The sequence below is a fragment of the Wolffia australiana genome, chromosome 13, assembly GCF_029677425.1.
Source record: "Wolffia australiana isolate 7733 chromosome 13, ASM2967742v1".
Lineage (NCBI taxonomy): Eukaryota > Viridiplantae > Streptophyta > Magnoliopsida > Alismatales > Araceae > Wolffia > Wolffia australiana.
The window spans coordinates 8,768,702-8,784,790 of NC_135847.1; the positions used below are offsets into that span (position 1 = coordinate 8,768,702).

General features: G+C 40.1%; 1 long non-coding RNA gene across 2 annotated transcripts; it reads left to right on the top strand.

Moving 5' to 3' along the window:
- Positions 1-397: 397 nt before the first annotated feature.
- Positions 398-4,195, top strand: LOC144711094 (uncharacterized). 2 transcript variants are annotated; one of them, XR_013583455.1, is made up of 5 exons: positions 398-1,274; positions 3,410-3,524; positions 3,592-3,704; positions 3,780-3,845; positions 3,947-4,195. It is a non-coding gene; the product is annotated as an uncharacterized LOC144711094 (long non-coding RNA). The 2 variants fall into 2 exon arrangements; XR_013583454.1 differs by lacking the exon at positions 398-1,274 and having other exon boundaries at positions 3,184-3,524.
- The last annotated feature ends 11,894 nt before the right edge of the window (positions 4,196-16,089 follow it).

A 16,089-nucleotide genomic window follows, 5' to 3' on the forward strand; every position in this document is an offset into this window, starting at 1 on the left:
TCCAGATCAATCTGATGGTGGGTATCTGTAAAAACGGTTTCTTTTTTCTTCTCTTTTGAGTCTCGGAGGATGACCATCCTAGAGACAAGTTCCAGATCGATTTGATGGTGGGTATTTGTAAAAAAAGTTTTTTTTTTCTTCTCTTTTGAGTGTCGCAGGATGAACATCCTAGAAACAAGTTTCAGATCGATTTCATAGTGGGTATCTGTAAAAACAGTTTATTTTTTCTTCTCTTTTGAGTCTTGGAGGATTACCATCCTAGAGACAAGTTCTAGATCGATTTGATGGTGGGTATCTGTAAAAAAAGTTTTTTTTTTCTCTTTTGAGTCTCGGCAGATGACCATCCTACTGACAAGTTCCAGATGAATCTCATGGTGGGTATCTGTAAAAACGGGCTCTTTTTTCTTCTCTTTTGAGTATCGGTAGATGACCATCCTAGAGACAAGTTCCAGATCGATTTGATGGTGGGTATGCGTAAAATCCTTTTGTTTTTTCTTCTCTTTTGAGTCTCAGTAGATGACCATCCTTGAGACAAGATCCAGATCAATCTGATGGTGGGTATCTGCAAAAACGATTTATTTTTTCTTCTCTTCTGAGTCTCGGCAGATGACCATCCTAGAGACAAGTTGCATATCGATCTGATGGTGGGTATCTGTAAAAACGGTTTATTTTTTCTTCTCTTTTGAGTCTCGGCAGATGACCATCCTAGAGACAAGTTCCATATCAATCTGATGGTGGGTATCTGTAAAAACGGTTTATTTTTTCTTCTCTTTTAAGTCTCAGAGGATGACCATCTTAGAGACAAGTTTCAAGTCGATTTGATGGTGGGTATCTGTAACAATGGTTTCTTTTTCCTTCTCTTTTGAGTCTCGGAGGATGACCATCTTAGAGACAAGTTATAGATCGATTGCATGGTGGGTATCTGTAAAAACGGTTTCTTTTTTCTTCTCTTTTGAGTCTCGCAAGATGACCATCCTAGAGACAACTTCCAGATCAATCTAATGGTGGGTATCTATAAAGATGGGTTCTTTTTTCGTCTCTTTTGAGTCTCGGAGGATGACCATCCTAGAGACAAGTTCCATATCGATCTGATGGTGGGTATCTGTAAAAACAGTTTATTTTTTCTTCTCTTTTGAGTCTTGGCAGATGACCATCCTAGAGACAAGTTCCACATCAACCTGATTATGGGTGTCTGTAATAACGGGTTATTTTTTCTTCTCTTTTCAGTCTCGGAGGAGGACCATTCTAGAGACAAGTTCCAAATCGATTTCATGGTGGGTATCTGTAAAAACGGTTTCTTTTTTCTTCTCTTTTAAGTGTCGGAGGATGACCATCCTAGAGACAAGTTCCATATTGATCTGATGGTGGGTATCTGTAAAAATGGTTTATTTTTTCTTCTCTTTTGAGTCTTGGAGGATGACCATCCTAAAGACGAGTTCCAAATCGATTTGATGGTGGGTATCTTTAAAAACGGTTTCTTTGTTCTTCTCTTCTGCGTCTCGGAGGATGACCATCCTAGAGACAAGTTCCATATCGATTTGACGGTGGGGATCTATAAAAACGGTTTCTTTTTTCTTCTCTTTTGAGTCTCGGCTGATGATTATCCTAGAGAAAAGTTCCAGATCAATCAAATGGTGGGTATCTGTAACAACGGGCTCTTTTTTCGTCTCTTCTGAGTCTCGGCAGATGACCATCCTAGAGACAAGTTCCAGATCGATTTGATGGTGGGTATCTATAAAAACGGTTTCTTTTTTCTTCTCTTTTGAGTCTCAGCAGATGACCATCCTAGAGACAAGTTCTAGACAAATCTAATGGTGGGTATCTGTAAAAATGGGTTTTTTTTTCTTCTCTTTTGAGTCTCGGAGGATGAACATACTAGAGACAAGTTCCATATCGATCTGATGGTGGGTATCTGTAAAAACGGTTTATTTTTTCTTCTCTTTTGAGTCTCAGAGGATGACCATCCTAGAGACAAGTTCCATATCGATCTGATGGTGGGTATCTGTAAAAACGGTTTATTTTTTCTTCTCTTTTAAGTCTCGGAGAATGACCATCTTAGAGACAAGTTTCAAGTCGATTTGATGGTGGGTATCTGTAACAATGGTTACTTTCTTCTTCTCTTTTGAGTCTCAGAGGATGACCATCCTAGAGACAAGTTCCAGATCGATTGCATGGTGAGTATCTGTAAAAACGGTTTCTTTTTTCTTCTCTTTTGAGTCTCGCCAGATGACCATCCTAGAGACAAGTTCCAGATCAATCTAATGGTGGGTATCTATAAAAATGTGTTCTTTTTTCGTCTCTTTTGAGTTTCGGAGGATGACCATCCTAGAGACAAGTTCCAGATCAATCTGATGCTGCGTATCTGTAAAAACGGGTTCGTTTTTCTTCTCCTTTGAGTCTCGGCAGATGACCATCCTAGTGACAAGTTCCAGATGAATCTGATGATCGGTATCTATAAAAATGGGTTCTTTTTTCTTCTCTTTTGAGTGTCGGTAAATGACCATCCTAGAGACAAGTTCCAGATTAATTTGATAGTGGGTATTCGTAAAAACCTTATGTTTTTTCTTCTCTTTTGAGTCTCGGTAGATGACCATCCTATAGACAAGATCCAGATCAATCTGATGGTGGGTATCTGCGAAAACGGTTTCTTTTTTCTTCTCTTTTGAGTCTCAGCAAATGACCATCCTAGAGACAAGTTTCATATCGATCTGATGGTGGGTATTTGTAAAAATGATTTCTTTTTTCTTCTCTTTTGAGTCTCGGTAGATGACCATCCTAGAGACAAGTTCCAGATCAATCTGATGGTGGGTATCCCTAAAATCGGGTTATTTTTTCTTCTCTTTTGAGTCTCGGCAGATGACCATCCTAGAGACAAGTTCCATATCGATTTCATGGTGGGTATCTGTAAAAACGGTTTCTTTTTTCTTCTCTTTCGAGTCCCGGAGGATGACCATCCTAGAGACAAGTTCCAGATCGATTTGATGGTGGATATCTGTAAAAACGGTTTCTTTGTTCTTCTCTTTTGAGTCTCGGCAGATGACCATCCTAGAGACAAGTTCCAGATCAATCTGATGGTGGGTATCTGTAAAAACGGTTTCTTTTTTCTTCTCTTTTGAGTCTTAGAGGATGACCATACTAGAGACAAGTTCCAGATCGATTTGATGGTGGGTATCTGTAAAAACGGTTTCTTTTTTCTTCTCTTTTGAGTCTCGGCAGATGACCATCCTAGAGACAAGTTCCAGATCAATCTGATGGTGGGTATCTCTAAAAACGGGTTCTTTTTTCTTCTCTTTTGAGTCTCGGAGGATGACCATCCTAGAGACAAGTTCCAGATCGATTTGATGATGGGTATCTGTAAAAATGGTTTCTTTTTTCTTCTCTTTTGAGTCTCGGTATATGACCATCGTAGATACAAGTTCCATAACGATCTGATGGTGGGTGTGTGTATGAACGGGTTATTATTTCTTCTCTTTTGAGTCTCGGAGGATGACCGTCCTAGAGACAAGTTCCAGATCAATCTGATGGTGGGTATCTGTAAAAACGGTTTCTTTCTTCTTCTCTTTTGAGTCTCGGCAAATGACCATCCTACAGACAAGTTTCAGATCAATCTGATGGTGGGTATCGGTAAAAACGACTTGTTTTTTCTTCTCATTTGAGTCTCGGAGGATGACCATCCTAGAGACAAGTTCCAGATCGATTTGATGGTGGGTATCTGTAAAAACGGTTTCTTTTTTCTTCTCTTTTTGGAGATGGAATCCCTTATCTGTCTCTCTGCGCAGGCGCCGCGTCGTGGGAAGCCGTCAGCCGAGATGGAGTGTGAAGTTGCGGATAAGGCAGACACCAAGGTAGAGTCTATTTTCTTGGTCGATTTGTTATTCTCTTGGGGGATGGCATTCTCACTCTTCTTCCTCAGACGAGTAAGGCTGAGTTTGTGAAGATTGAATAGGGGATTTAGTACGAGAGAGCCGGCAGGAAGGAAGCCGGGGAGTTGCGCAGAGGAGAGAGAAAGAATCCAAGAGAAGATTTCCTCGGAGGAGAAGATTTCCCTGCGATCAACTCAACAAGTCTGCTCTTCTCGCCATCAATGCGACCATCTCGGAGTACTACGCTGACAAACTATAGTTTATATGGGTCTTATAATTCAACATTGACAGCTTAACTATGTACACAATGAAATGAACTCTCCAGGTATTTCTCCTGGTCGCTAAGATCACAATACACACCCCACTCCATCAGATTAAATCCTTCTTCTTCATTGTTTATTCATACAAAACAAAAAACAAGGAAATTAGTCTTAACATTTCTTCAAAGCATCTCTACTACTATAATAGGAATTCATGTACCCTTCTGGACGCCAATTGGCTGATATGAGAGTGAGAGAGGAGAGCGGGCCAGCATATCCTTCCCGCTCCGTGTATCCTTCTGGACCCCTTTGTAAAATTGACTTTGTTCTCAAAAAGGCTTCGAACGATCCGCTTAGTTTTCTTCCTTTTTCTGTGGCCCTGGGTGAATTGAAACCATGGAGATTGTTGGAAGGCGAACTCGGTTTATCAATTGCAGGGTGATCTCTTCGAGAGGATATGATAATCTGTACAAGTTTTTAACCTGCTTCCATTATTATACAAAATCGCTAAGGTTTTTTGAATCCAATTGGGGAAGGGGGTAACGGGTGTGCTGACAGAATGAACACAGCCCATTTATTGTTTGTTCTTTGATCCATTTTATGTTTAGGGTAATCCAGGGGCCAACGAGGATGAGATATGGATTCTTCCACTCTCCTTTGGTTCTTGGCGTCAAATTAAATATGGTTTTCATTTATATTTAGTGCAAGTTCTCTTCTTGAGGATACCCAATTTGTTATCGATGACACTCGCTTCATAAGTTTATCGGCGTTGAAAGAGCGGACACACAATTCAAATTTCCCTTTTAAGAATTCGGTCAGAAGCGCAATTCAATTTTAGTTTTTGAAATTGCGAGCATTGCATTGATAATTAAGAATTCCTTTTAAGAATTTTGGAATTTTTCTCTGCCTCAAATGAGCATTGCGAGCGGGCCACACTAGTACTACTATAATAGGAATTGGTGTACCCTTCTGGCCTCTGATTGGCTGAAAAGAGAGTGAGAGAGCCCCCTACCCGCCGCCGCCCCCCCTCCTCCCCCCAGCCTCCCGCGCCCCCTCCCCATCGTCGCCCCGCCCTCCTCCCCCCGCCTCTTGCACCCCCTTTCTGTCGTCACCCTGCCCTTCCCCCCGGCCGCCCGCGCCCCCTCCCCACTGTGGCCCCACCTCGCTATCGCCAACCCCCCCTCCCCGCTGCCGCCACCCCCCTTCCCCCCCTCCCGCGCCGCCTTCTTGCAGCCCGCGCCACCTCCCCGCCGCCCGCGCCCCATCGCCGAATTCCCTCTTTGGTGCAGATTTTGCCGTGGACTGCTGCCGGATAGGGCGCTGGTTGGGAGCAGTGGTGTACCCGTTTTCCTGCACGTTCAACGGGAGCGTTTGGGCAGCATTGACCTCAAGGGGTTGTGTGGGGTGACAGATTAAAGTTCTTGTTCCTCTTGGAAATTAAGTGAAGCAGCAGCAGAGATTCGCTTCTATATGTTACGAGGTCTTCAATTTCTTTGGATTTGGTTTTAATTGAGTCCTCTATTTGTTTGGCCATTTCCTTATTGATGTCCATATGGATCTCGCATTTTTTGCGTTGCACCTTTATTTGTTTCGATAATCGGTATATCTGTTTGTTAATCTTTCATTTCTACATGTGCATCCGAACCTTTTCGGCCTAGGGGGCCATACTTTAATTAGGGTTGTCTCCTAATCTCATTCCTAAGAATTTATTGATTCGTCAATGAAATATATTCTTGATCAAAAGATTAGTTTGATTTAATGGTGTTACCTGGATCATGATGGCAGCCAAGAGGCCGATCTGATCAATATGGCATTTAGTTGATCAAATCGATACAGGGTCGTAGTAAGCGGCATTTGAAGCCCGCAGAGTCCCAGAAGTCGATGACATAATCCAATATCCAACCAGTAATTGTTTTAATCAAGTATCTTTTGGTGATTTAATCCAGTGTATAAGATTTTGGCAATAAGATTTGGGGAATTTCTTGGCCCTGCGTTCTTCCTATCCCAGTTGAGCCACGTCGAATCTCCGGCAATGGTGATACTCTGTATGGCATGTTCCCAGGTAAGTCGGTTTATTTCTGCCCTTTTTCTCGATGCCAATTGTGTCACTAATTTGCCATTTTGTGGCGACAAATCATCAATAATTTGCTATTTCTGAAGATAATTCTGTTGAGTTGTTTAACTTTCTGGTGGAGGGAGAAATCTGGGTTGTGGTTTCATTTTCAATATCGAGAAGTTTCATGCAGAATTTGTTCCATGGAGGTTCTTGTTGATCATCGCAATTGTTCTTTCGATACTTCTTTTTCCTAGATAAATATCCAACCCCTAATTGTAGTAATGAAGTATCTTTTGGAAATTTTAATCCACTAGTGTAAATACTTTCAAGGAGCCCGTAAAGTCAATACCATGGAAGGAGATGTTGTCCAAGATGCCTGTATGGCCACTTGCCATTTCCCACTTCTGCCACAACTGGGGCACCTTCATCCTTCTCACATGGATGCCGACATACTACCATCAGGTCAGCAACTGTGTATCATTGATAATGTCATCAGAGAAGCTGAATAAGATTAATTTTTTTGGTTCCCCAAAAATTTGTGGTATAATTTTATTAATGGGCTTTTCCAATTTCAAGCTCACAGAGTTGAGTCTCTTCTGCATTCTTCCCTAGCTCACGATGGCTCTTTCACCAAATTTTGGTGGATGGGTGGCGGGCTCTCTTGTGAGCCAAGGATTATCTCTCACGACTGTGCGTAAGGTATTTTTTATCTTGAATGGCTACATCCACAGCCATTGGATACCCATTGTTTTCAATCGATGGTCACAATGAATTATTGAAGTGCATTCCTTTCTACTTGTCGGAATGAATTCTAGGTCAAGGTATAACATTCTACTACGCCCTCGCTCTTCCTCCTACACCTTTCCTCCTGTTTGTGGCGGCCGGCCGCCAGAACCTAGATTTCTATTGGATTTTTAGGAAAAGGAACTGATCCATTTGAAGCGGGAGTCCAGATTGAAAGGTGGATTCTACATTTATCTTGAGGCTAAGCTTCTCTTTGTCATTCAAATTTGGGGTGAGCACAAGTCTTTGACAAGAATTACCAATGCTATTTTATGTTGGAATCTATAATGCCCTTTGCACCATTTCTCTATTTAATTTATTTGTCTGTTGCACACATCAGTTCCACTGATGAGTCTGAATTTCATCAGCCTTTTACATAGGACAGATGATTCAAATGGCCTTATTATTTACTAAGGCCCTGCTTTCTCTTTCTTCTCTCTCTACCCCAAGCGAACATTGCGAGCTGGCCCCACTAGTAATTTATATTACATTACCTTGGGAATGCCACTTGTTCATGAATAATTCGTCTGTTCGCGAACCTTTTGCAAACATGTTTATGCCCAATTTTTCCTGTTCGTGTTCGTTTGTTCGCATGTTCGCAAAGGAACAAAAATTTCTTCCCAACCCTACCCTTATCTAAATCATCCGCAATGGTCAATCATGGGAAAGAACAAAATAATGGAGAGATGCTTGGGAAATAGTTAATATGAAACTATTTTGGTACAATCATGTTCAAGGGATGGAATCTCATTGTCAATTCCAGAACATGGAGGTGTAGTGATGACAAACGAATGAGAGAAACATTTTACCTTGGTGGTCGATTCTGATGAATTGGTTGGGCAGCAAATAAGCTAGTATCTATTGTTTATATCTTCTCTGTAGGACTTTGGTTCTAACCATTGCCCAATTGATGTCTGCATCATTATCCTTAAATTTGATGTAACTGCGACAAACTTGAAGGCACACAATACTCTCATGATGCTCTCTCGTGTAGAGGATAAAATGTTATTGCCATGGTGGCTAAGAATTCTTGGGCTTAAGGATCTTATACCGTGGTGACTCAAATCTTTTCGCCACGATGATAGTTGTGCAGTGAATTAGACATAAAGTGAGGGGAGCCCTACCTTGAGAAGGAATTTTCAAAGTCCGAGGCATATGACACATGCGAACATCAGATAGGACCACGACCATGCATTATGAACTAATTGATAAACCAAAATTAGGGTTGAGTAAGTTATTTTGAGGCTTTTATTTATGCCACACTATTTATAATTTTTTGTTCGCCTAGAAAGGGTAAGTACAGGTCAAATCCTTAAGGATCATTTTGGGAAGTAACTTGGAATTAAAATACATTTTCAAAAACTGTTTTAGGCGATTTTTTATTTTCTGCATTTTGAGTATTTTCAAACAGGAAATCAATGAAATAAATGAAAAGTAGACAAAACTATTCTAATTAAATAAAGTTTAGTTTTATTTTGTTGAAGAAATTTCTAATACCAAACATGAGTTTTAATAGTTATCGGGGACTTTGTTAGGGTAAGAAATAATATTTAACATTAAAGAGAGCTTTTTGGCCCAATTTGTGAGTTGCTGAAAATGCGTGTTGCATTGTGCACTAGCGGGATAGTAGACTAAAAATGTTGTAACTTTTGCTATAGGAGTTTCCAATGCTGCTTAATGTGTTCAAAAGCTTGAAGGCTATGCTATCCACTCAAATGTTCATAGAGAAACAGGTGCGAAAAGTCAAATTAAATATTCAGGAGATCCATTAGGCTTCCAACAACAAGTTCGGATCGCTAAAAGTGCCCTGACACTCCCAGCAATTGGACTTAACAAAGGATTTAGAGAGCGAGGGCTACATGATTTTCAGCCAGGATTTATGTTCCCTCCTCCTCATATTTGAAAACAGACCTTTCAAATTCGAACTGTGGGAACTTATTTATGAAGGAAATGAATTTTGAAACAGAATAGGATATAGTTATAGACAAAATACAAGTTTAAATCAATTTTTTAAGTCATAGGGACTCTTTTTTAAATTTGGGTTGCAAATATGCTCTTAAAACAGATCTCCTTCGCGCATTGCATTCGTAAATATCAAAATATAATTAATTTTCAGACTTTTTTCTCCAGAGTCTAGATTTTCTACATTTTTTGGGAATTATGGAGGAGAGAGAAAGTGGAGGGGCATATGTACAATTACTTTTTGATGGCGTCGGTTCGTACATGTCAATACATGCAGGGACTTTTATGAAAAATTGAATTAATTTTCTATGCGAAGACACATGGCGATATCTCAGCCGTCGAAAGGGAATCTGACGGTTTATTTTTTATTTTCTCCTATTTTAGGGCCGGGGATACGTGGTGCACCGAGAAAGAACCGACCAAAATGATTCTAAATTTTGCCAGTCAATCACGAAGAGACACGACTAAAGGAGTCCAAGAGTGCATTAAAAAATACATATTGATCCAACGACAAAGATTGGTCAATATTCATTTATTAACTTCTCCTAAGCCTGAAGTCATCTTGAGGTAAAAGTGTATGGGGTTGCTCATCATGACCTTCTCTTTCTATCTTTATGGATTGATCATTCAGATGAACCCTATATTGTTTGATAAAGATTAATTTAGTATTGGAAATAAAATGGTAATTTTAACCATTTAACCAAAGTATAAAAACGTAAATTTGAGTTGAGGCGGTCATTCTAGAAGGGGCTCTTTCATAGCTGCAAGATATAGAGGATAACCAGTATGGATCAACTGCAATTCGTATTCTTTTACTTCATTTTATTTGAATTTAAATTTTTGTGTAATTTGGATCATTGGTTCGTGAAATTTTTTATTGTTCTAGTTGATATTGACCGGAAATTTGAAATTGCTAGGTCTGAGTGCCATGTACAAGCCCTTACTGGGGTTAACAAGTGTGATTATTGAGTTAGGCTAACGGTTCAATTTCACTACTCAGGGCAGACTTTCAGGGCAGAGAAGGTGAGCCTTGTGGCTTGCCTACTTGGTCACGATTGACCCGATGCAACACGGATATGTTGCTTGGAGGTGCCCGTCAATCCGCCAGTCAGCAAATTCCACCCATGCACAATGACCGACCGTCGTAAGGGATACGAGTGCGGCGGGAGCAGAGACTTTTGACCGATCGCGGGGGTGCGGCAATCAGCAAAGTCAACCACCCCTGGTATCTTCTATTCTTGCGGGTGCAATTGCACTGTGGGAACTTTGACAGCTTATGGTCAACGGGGATGCATCTCAACGTATATGGAATCGAGTGGGGGAATTGTCGGCACAATAGCATCAGACGCGAATTTCCAATCACGCACGCCTTGAGTACGCAGTCTTCCCCGCCACCTCTCCTCAGCCCCCGTCCCTCCTCTTCTTCTAAGGATAGGTGTAGGCCCCCAACCAGGCGGCATTCCCTGCCTAGAGGTCTGTGTGCTTATTGTGACGGCGTGTCCGCATTGTTTGGCTCACGACATTAAAGGACTAAGTCATTATGGGTAGCGATGCCCAAAGACCTGATCTTTTAGACCATTGGCCCTTTACGTGGTGATACACTATAGACGGTGCACGTGCCCATCCACGCCCAAGGCGGGATAGATCAGGAAAATTCCGCGCATGCTGGGCCGCATGCCAGTACCAAGAGCCGCACACGGGCGCCAACGCGATGCATGAGCGCCACGCGCCACGATCAAGAAGGAAGTGCCGTGGGTGCAGGACACGCAAGTTGGGCGACGTGCCGTGGGTGCAGCGCGCGGAGTTGTGCGGGGTGCTGCGCAACAGCCATGCGCGCAACGCACACACTGCATGTGCGGGCCGCGGGGCTGGGAGACATCCCGCCAGGAGACTAAGGCATGTGGTTCCCTGAGAGCACTGAGATGGCACAAAGGGCACGTGACACTCTTGCAGGTAGTGCTTGGCGCATAACGCTCAGCTTGGGGGCATCGAAAGTGGCGACGTCATGCAAACTACGCGTGAGGGTGTTGACACGAGTGCTAGTGGCTTGTATGATCGTCAAGGCAGGGGTGGCGAGTGTGATCGCCATGCTCGCAGGCGCACGGCACCCGGCCCGACGCATTTGTGTAACGACAGAGCAGGCGTGTGCGCGCGGAGTGGGGGCCTTGAGGCGGCATGGTGACACTACCTTGGCGCAAGGCGCCTCGTCTTGTTCGTTGTATCACCCCTCATCGTCCCCATGCAATGGTCCCAACTATGATGGACTCTTTTATGATATTAATGCAATGACCCTATTCCTTGACGGGGCTGCATCTCTACCATCTCCTCTAACCCGTTCTGTGCGATCTTAAGCATTTGTAGAGACTTCCGCTACAAGAGATCAAGGCTGCTCAATGTCTTGCTCCGAACACTGAGGCCGGCACACACCAGATTCGAGCGAGAGACCTAGCTTGGGATTTGACTATGTGACAGTAGGGGTGAGACCTGCTCCTTTTTCAAGCAAAAATTCTATAACAAAACGCAAGTCTAAGGGGGATGAGGCCCTTTCCCTTGTAATGGGAAGGTAAATGGGCCCCCTAGCTTGACAATAGGAGAGTGATGAGGCCCATTAAGGGGGATCCTTATAGACTTGACCCCCCCCCCTCCCACATTACAACGCAAATGAAATAAAAAAATAATAAAAAGGGAAAAGAAAGGTACGGAGAGCAGGGGGGGGGAGAAGGTTCCCATGAACAAAACACGAACTCGAGAAAAATCAAATGATGCTGAACTCGAACAATTATGATGTGCTTTTCACTCAGAGTACTTGAATCCGTGCGCCTTCACGGTCACCTTGGCGTGCCAGTTGGGTTGAACGCAAACCGCCGTAGTGCTATTGATGGTGACGGCTTCTTCGAAGACATCTCCTGGGACTCTAGTTGCTCCACTCCATCACCAGGCTTTGAGTCGGACCCACCTGATACCTAGGTCATCACCAGTCGATTTTAGTTAAATGATATGATCTTTGTTTTCAGTTCATCAAGAGGAAGATCGGACGATCCGATTGATGGAAATATGTATCGTTGAAAAGCCAATTACACATTTCATATCCTATTCCTGTTCAACAACAATAACAGATATTCATTGTAGTTCACATGTATTGCCTATATTAATGTCATTGAATACATGGTAAAACTTAATGAAATATGAGACTATTGGTATACAAAGACCACTAGCCATTGGGATGTAGTCTAAAGTATTCAAATAGAATAGCACTATCTAGCCTCACTCACATGATGATTATAGCCGGTCCCGTACCCATTAGTGTAGATACACCAAGGATAGATAGTGGGTGCACTTTAGTGGAAACAGTTCACTTAATTGATCCTTGTGAATTCTTGAGTGGTATTATGCGAAATTATAAATCAAGTTTGTTCACGTCACGATTATGCAAGTGATCCTTACACTTAAGACACTAAACACATTGCGTGGATTGACAATTCTACTTTGACTATGACCTACCACTCTTTAAGCATGGCATTTTAAATAGTCTAAGCTGGGTGCATCAAGAAGTTCACGAAGATGATTTGGCAGTCAAGATTGGAATATCAAATCTCAGAATAAGATGAGACAACCCAAGTAAGAAAGTGCAATGAAATCCTTGGCAAAGGTAATGAATCATCAGAAAATAATTATTTAAAGCTGTTTGAGCGCATCAGGTGTTACTCGGTTGACTTGATTGATCTTAAGTTATCCTAGGAGTGTCATATTGATAAGGAACTATATGTACATTATAACCAATGATGAACAGGTTCCACGAGTGAGTTGATATAAACTCCTTTATATATTTTGGAGCATTAGGTGTAACTTGATATCCTACGGGTTGGAGACTCAATGTATTCAATGGGTTAAAGCAATCTATATGACGATATAACTAATTAACTTTGAAGGCCAATAAAGGTTATTGGGTCACTATAGTCCTTAACTCCAGTGATACATGGTTCAAAGGTTCAAAATAAACCACCTTTTGGATGTCTAAAAATATACTTGAGTTTGGGGTGTTTTAAAGAAAAATACCTACTTAGTATAAACAAGGTAAGGTCATAAATGGAATTCACCTAGGCTATATTTTTTATGGGACTTTCCCTTCTTCTCCCTTCTCCCAACTACTCTACTACACTCTCAATGCGTTTAGGATGGCATAAGGACAGCGATAGTGGGCGAGCATAGTTCATGAAGGCAAAGGAGGAGATTTGACGTGGTTACATCTAGAGCTGACACACATGACCACCTTGACTTAGCTTACTCGAGCATCTAGGAATCACAGATGTGATCCATCCTAGGTTGTTTTATTCCTGTTTTTATTGTTGTTAAAATATTTTGTCCAATGGAATAATGATGATTGTCCAGATCAAGGCTACTAGAACCCAATAATGACTTCTATCTAAAATTTTATGTGATTTTTTTTTTAAGTTGCTGATTCGTCAAGTTGGCACACGTGGTTTGTGGGATAATGCAAAGGATAAATCAGGATGTGAAAAAATATCGAAGCAGCTGATGGGACATGTGAGGAAGCTACTGATGTGGCATGTTGGTGCACTAGAATAACTAGGTTTTGTGGCTGAAATTTAATTGCCACTGTTGGACCCATATGAAGGTAATTGGACGGTGGGGTAAACTCATCCTTATCCACCCTTGGCTGCCATTCCTGTTGGTCGGTTGGCAGAGGCTCCGGACAAGGGGGGTGGGGAAATGTGAGATATAATGTATTGGGAAACTTGTTGGACCAGTAGAGGTGCTAAAAGGTGGAGAGAGGTGGGTGAATTTGTTGGAGAGATTACTTAAAATAAAACATAGTTTACGCAAGGAATAACCTAAGAGCTGGGCAATTTCGGTTCTCTATCTATGCAGGCTTTTTTAATGAACTTAGACTTTTTCATTGTAGAAATTGAGGTAGAGGAAATCGGAGACACAGTTTTTTTTATAATTTAGGCTAATCCTTAATGATCTTTGGGTGTATACATCCTAAGGTGACGATGTGCCCTAACCATGCTTCTGTGGATAACCCCCAAGAAAAATACATGGAAATAGGGCAGAACAATCATACAAAAAAACAAAAAGAGTATGAGGCTCTGTCGTCCTCAACCCCCAAAGTCTTTCATGAAATAATATCACTTGACCTAGTTCAACTTGGGCCCCAAAACCTTAACCTATCTTACAACAAATATATCGCAAAAAAAAAACTTTTGGTGAATAGTATGTGCTCCTCGACAACACTTTGTATGACAACACCTTTAATATTCAAGATATAGTATAATTTCATTTATTTCCACCACAATATATTACACTCAGAAATTTATTAATTTACAGATAATAATTAAAAAATGTAATTATGAATTCCTGCATTGATACATCCCAATTTTGTTTTTTCTCTTTCCTCAAGTCCTTTTCTCATCCACCTGGATCTTTTGATGAGATTCCTTTATCCGTATTTTACTTTTGGTGGTTAAGCCTCAACTATCATTTTTATTTATGCACCAAATGAGATTACTCAACCTTGATTGGGTTAACGACACAGTTTCACAAAAGCTTTTATCTGATAAAATGTTCCAAATTGAATCAAATAACTTTACAGAGGTCAACCTTTCCACATTCGTTCTCGATCACCCAATTCGTCCTTGTCCAAGTTCAGACCCTTAGAACTATTTTAAAACTTAACCAAAAGATGTGATTCCAAGTTCTATGGATTTATGTGGATCTTACAAACTACAGATAGCTTCAACAATAGCTCAAAATCAATATATAATTTATGGTAAAGATGTCAAAACTTATTGCAAGTTTTACAATGTGTAATTTTGGAAGGCCAGCTTTATTTCCTTTTGAATCTTGAATTGCCCCACAGAAAAAACCCTGATTCTATGTTCTATAGCCTTGTATTGATGTTAGAAACAAATATACTAATGCTGAAAAACTGCTTCAAATTTGCTTTAAGGATTGAAATATCTCTCTAGCTTTTTGACTGCAATTTTCAAATGGCAAGAAGGGAAGTTTGAACTAGTGCTCAAAATGTATATATGGACTTAGAAATCCAAAATGTCATAGTGCTAATTTATGAACATTCCAACAGTCATCTGTATTGAGTATGATAAGACAATATAAAACAATAATCATTTTAATTCTACATTATTTATTTACTATTTTTCCATAAGTTCAAACTATCTATCAAATATCAATAGCACAAACTAGTTGTTATGCAAAGGATATAAGTAATAACTTTTATGTATTTTGGTTACACAATTTAATCAATATATCACCATTTTATTATATTCAGCCTTAAGCGTCGGAAGGTAATATTTAAACGTTCGAAAGAGTTATTAAACCAATCAAATCAAGTTGCATTCGGTCAAATATTTCAACAGTACAAGATAATTTTTTATCTTCATGCGATAGAAAATATAAGTCTTAAATACATTATTTGACTTGTTCACGATATGGTAAAACTAAGTAATTTTTTAATATAACAAAGTCTGATATTTATCTTCACATACAACCAGACAACTACTTGACTGATGATGTATAATGATTTATCACAATCACTATTGAGGCATGCTTTAATTTGCACAGTTATCAAAACACATATTAAAGCATTATAATAAAATGGCCTTGAATGCTTAGTAAAGCATTATACTTTACACATATATCTCTCGTAAAAATCTTTACCATTTTCCTCTTTTATTGTTATTTTAGCTTTTTATGCAAGGGGCCTCTGATAACATGCAAATAATAGCAAATAACATGCTAGTGTCATAATATTTTTGGCCTTTTAACATTAAAACAAAAATTCTTAGTGCATGTTATCACGATTTTATGTTAAAACAAAACTTTTCTTAATTTCCAAGGGAACTAATAATTTGATAAATAATTAGATCGAATAACACATTTATAATGTTTTAAAATTCAATTTTAAAAGAAATTGGAGGTTCTAATTGACCAATTTTATTAAATAAAAAGAAAACAATAATAAAATATATTTGAATAATTAATAAAGCATTTTTTTACACATTCATAACTGTTTTTATATTTTATTCCATTTTTTTTAGATAAAAATATTTTCCTTAATGAAACTAGCTCTTATTGGGCCAGTTTAAGCGCTAACTGGTTTTTAAGTTGCGCAGGATGTGCACAA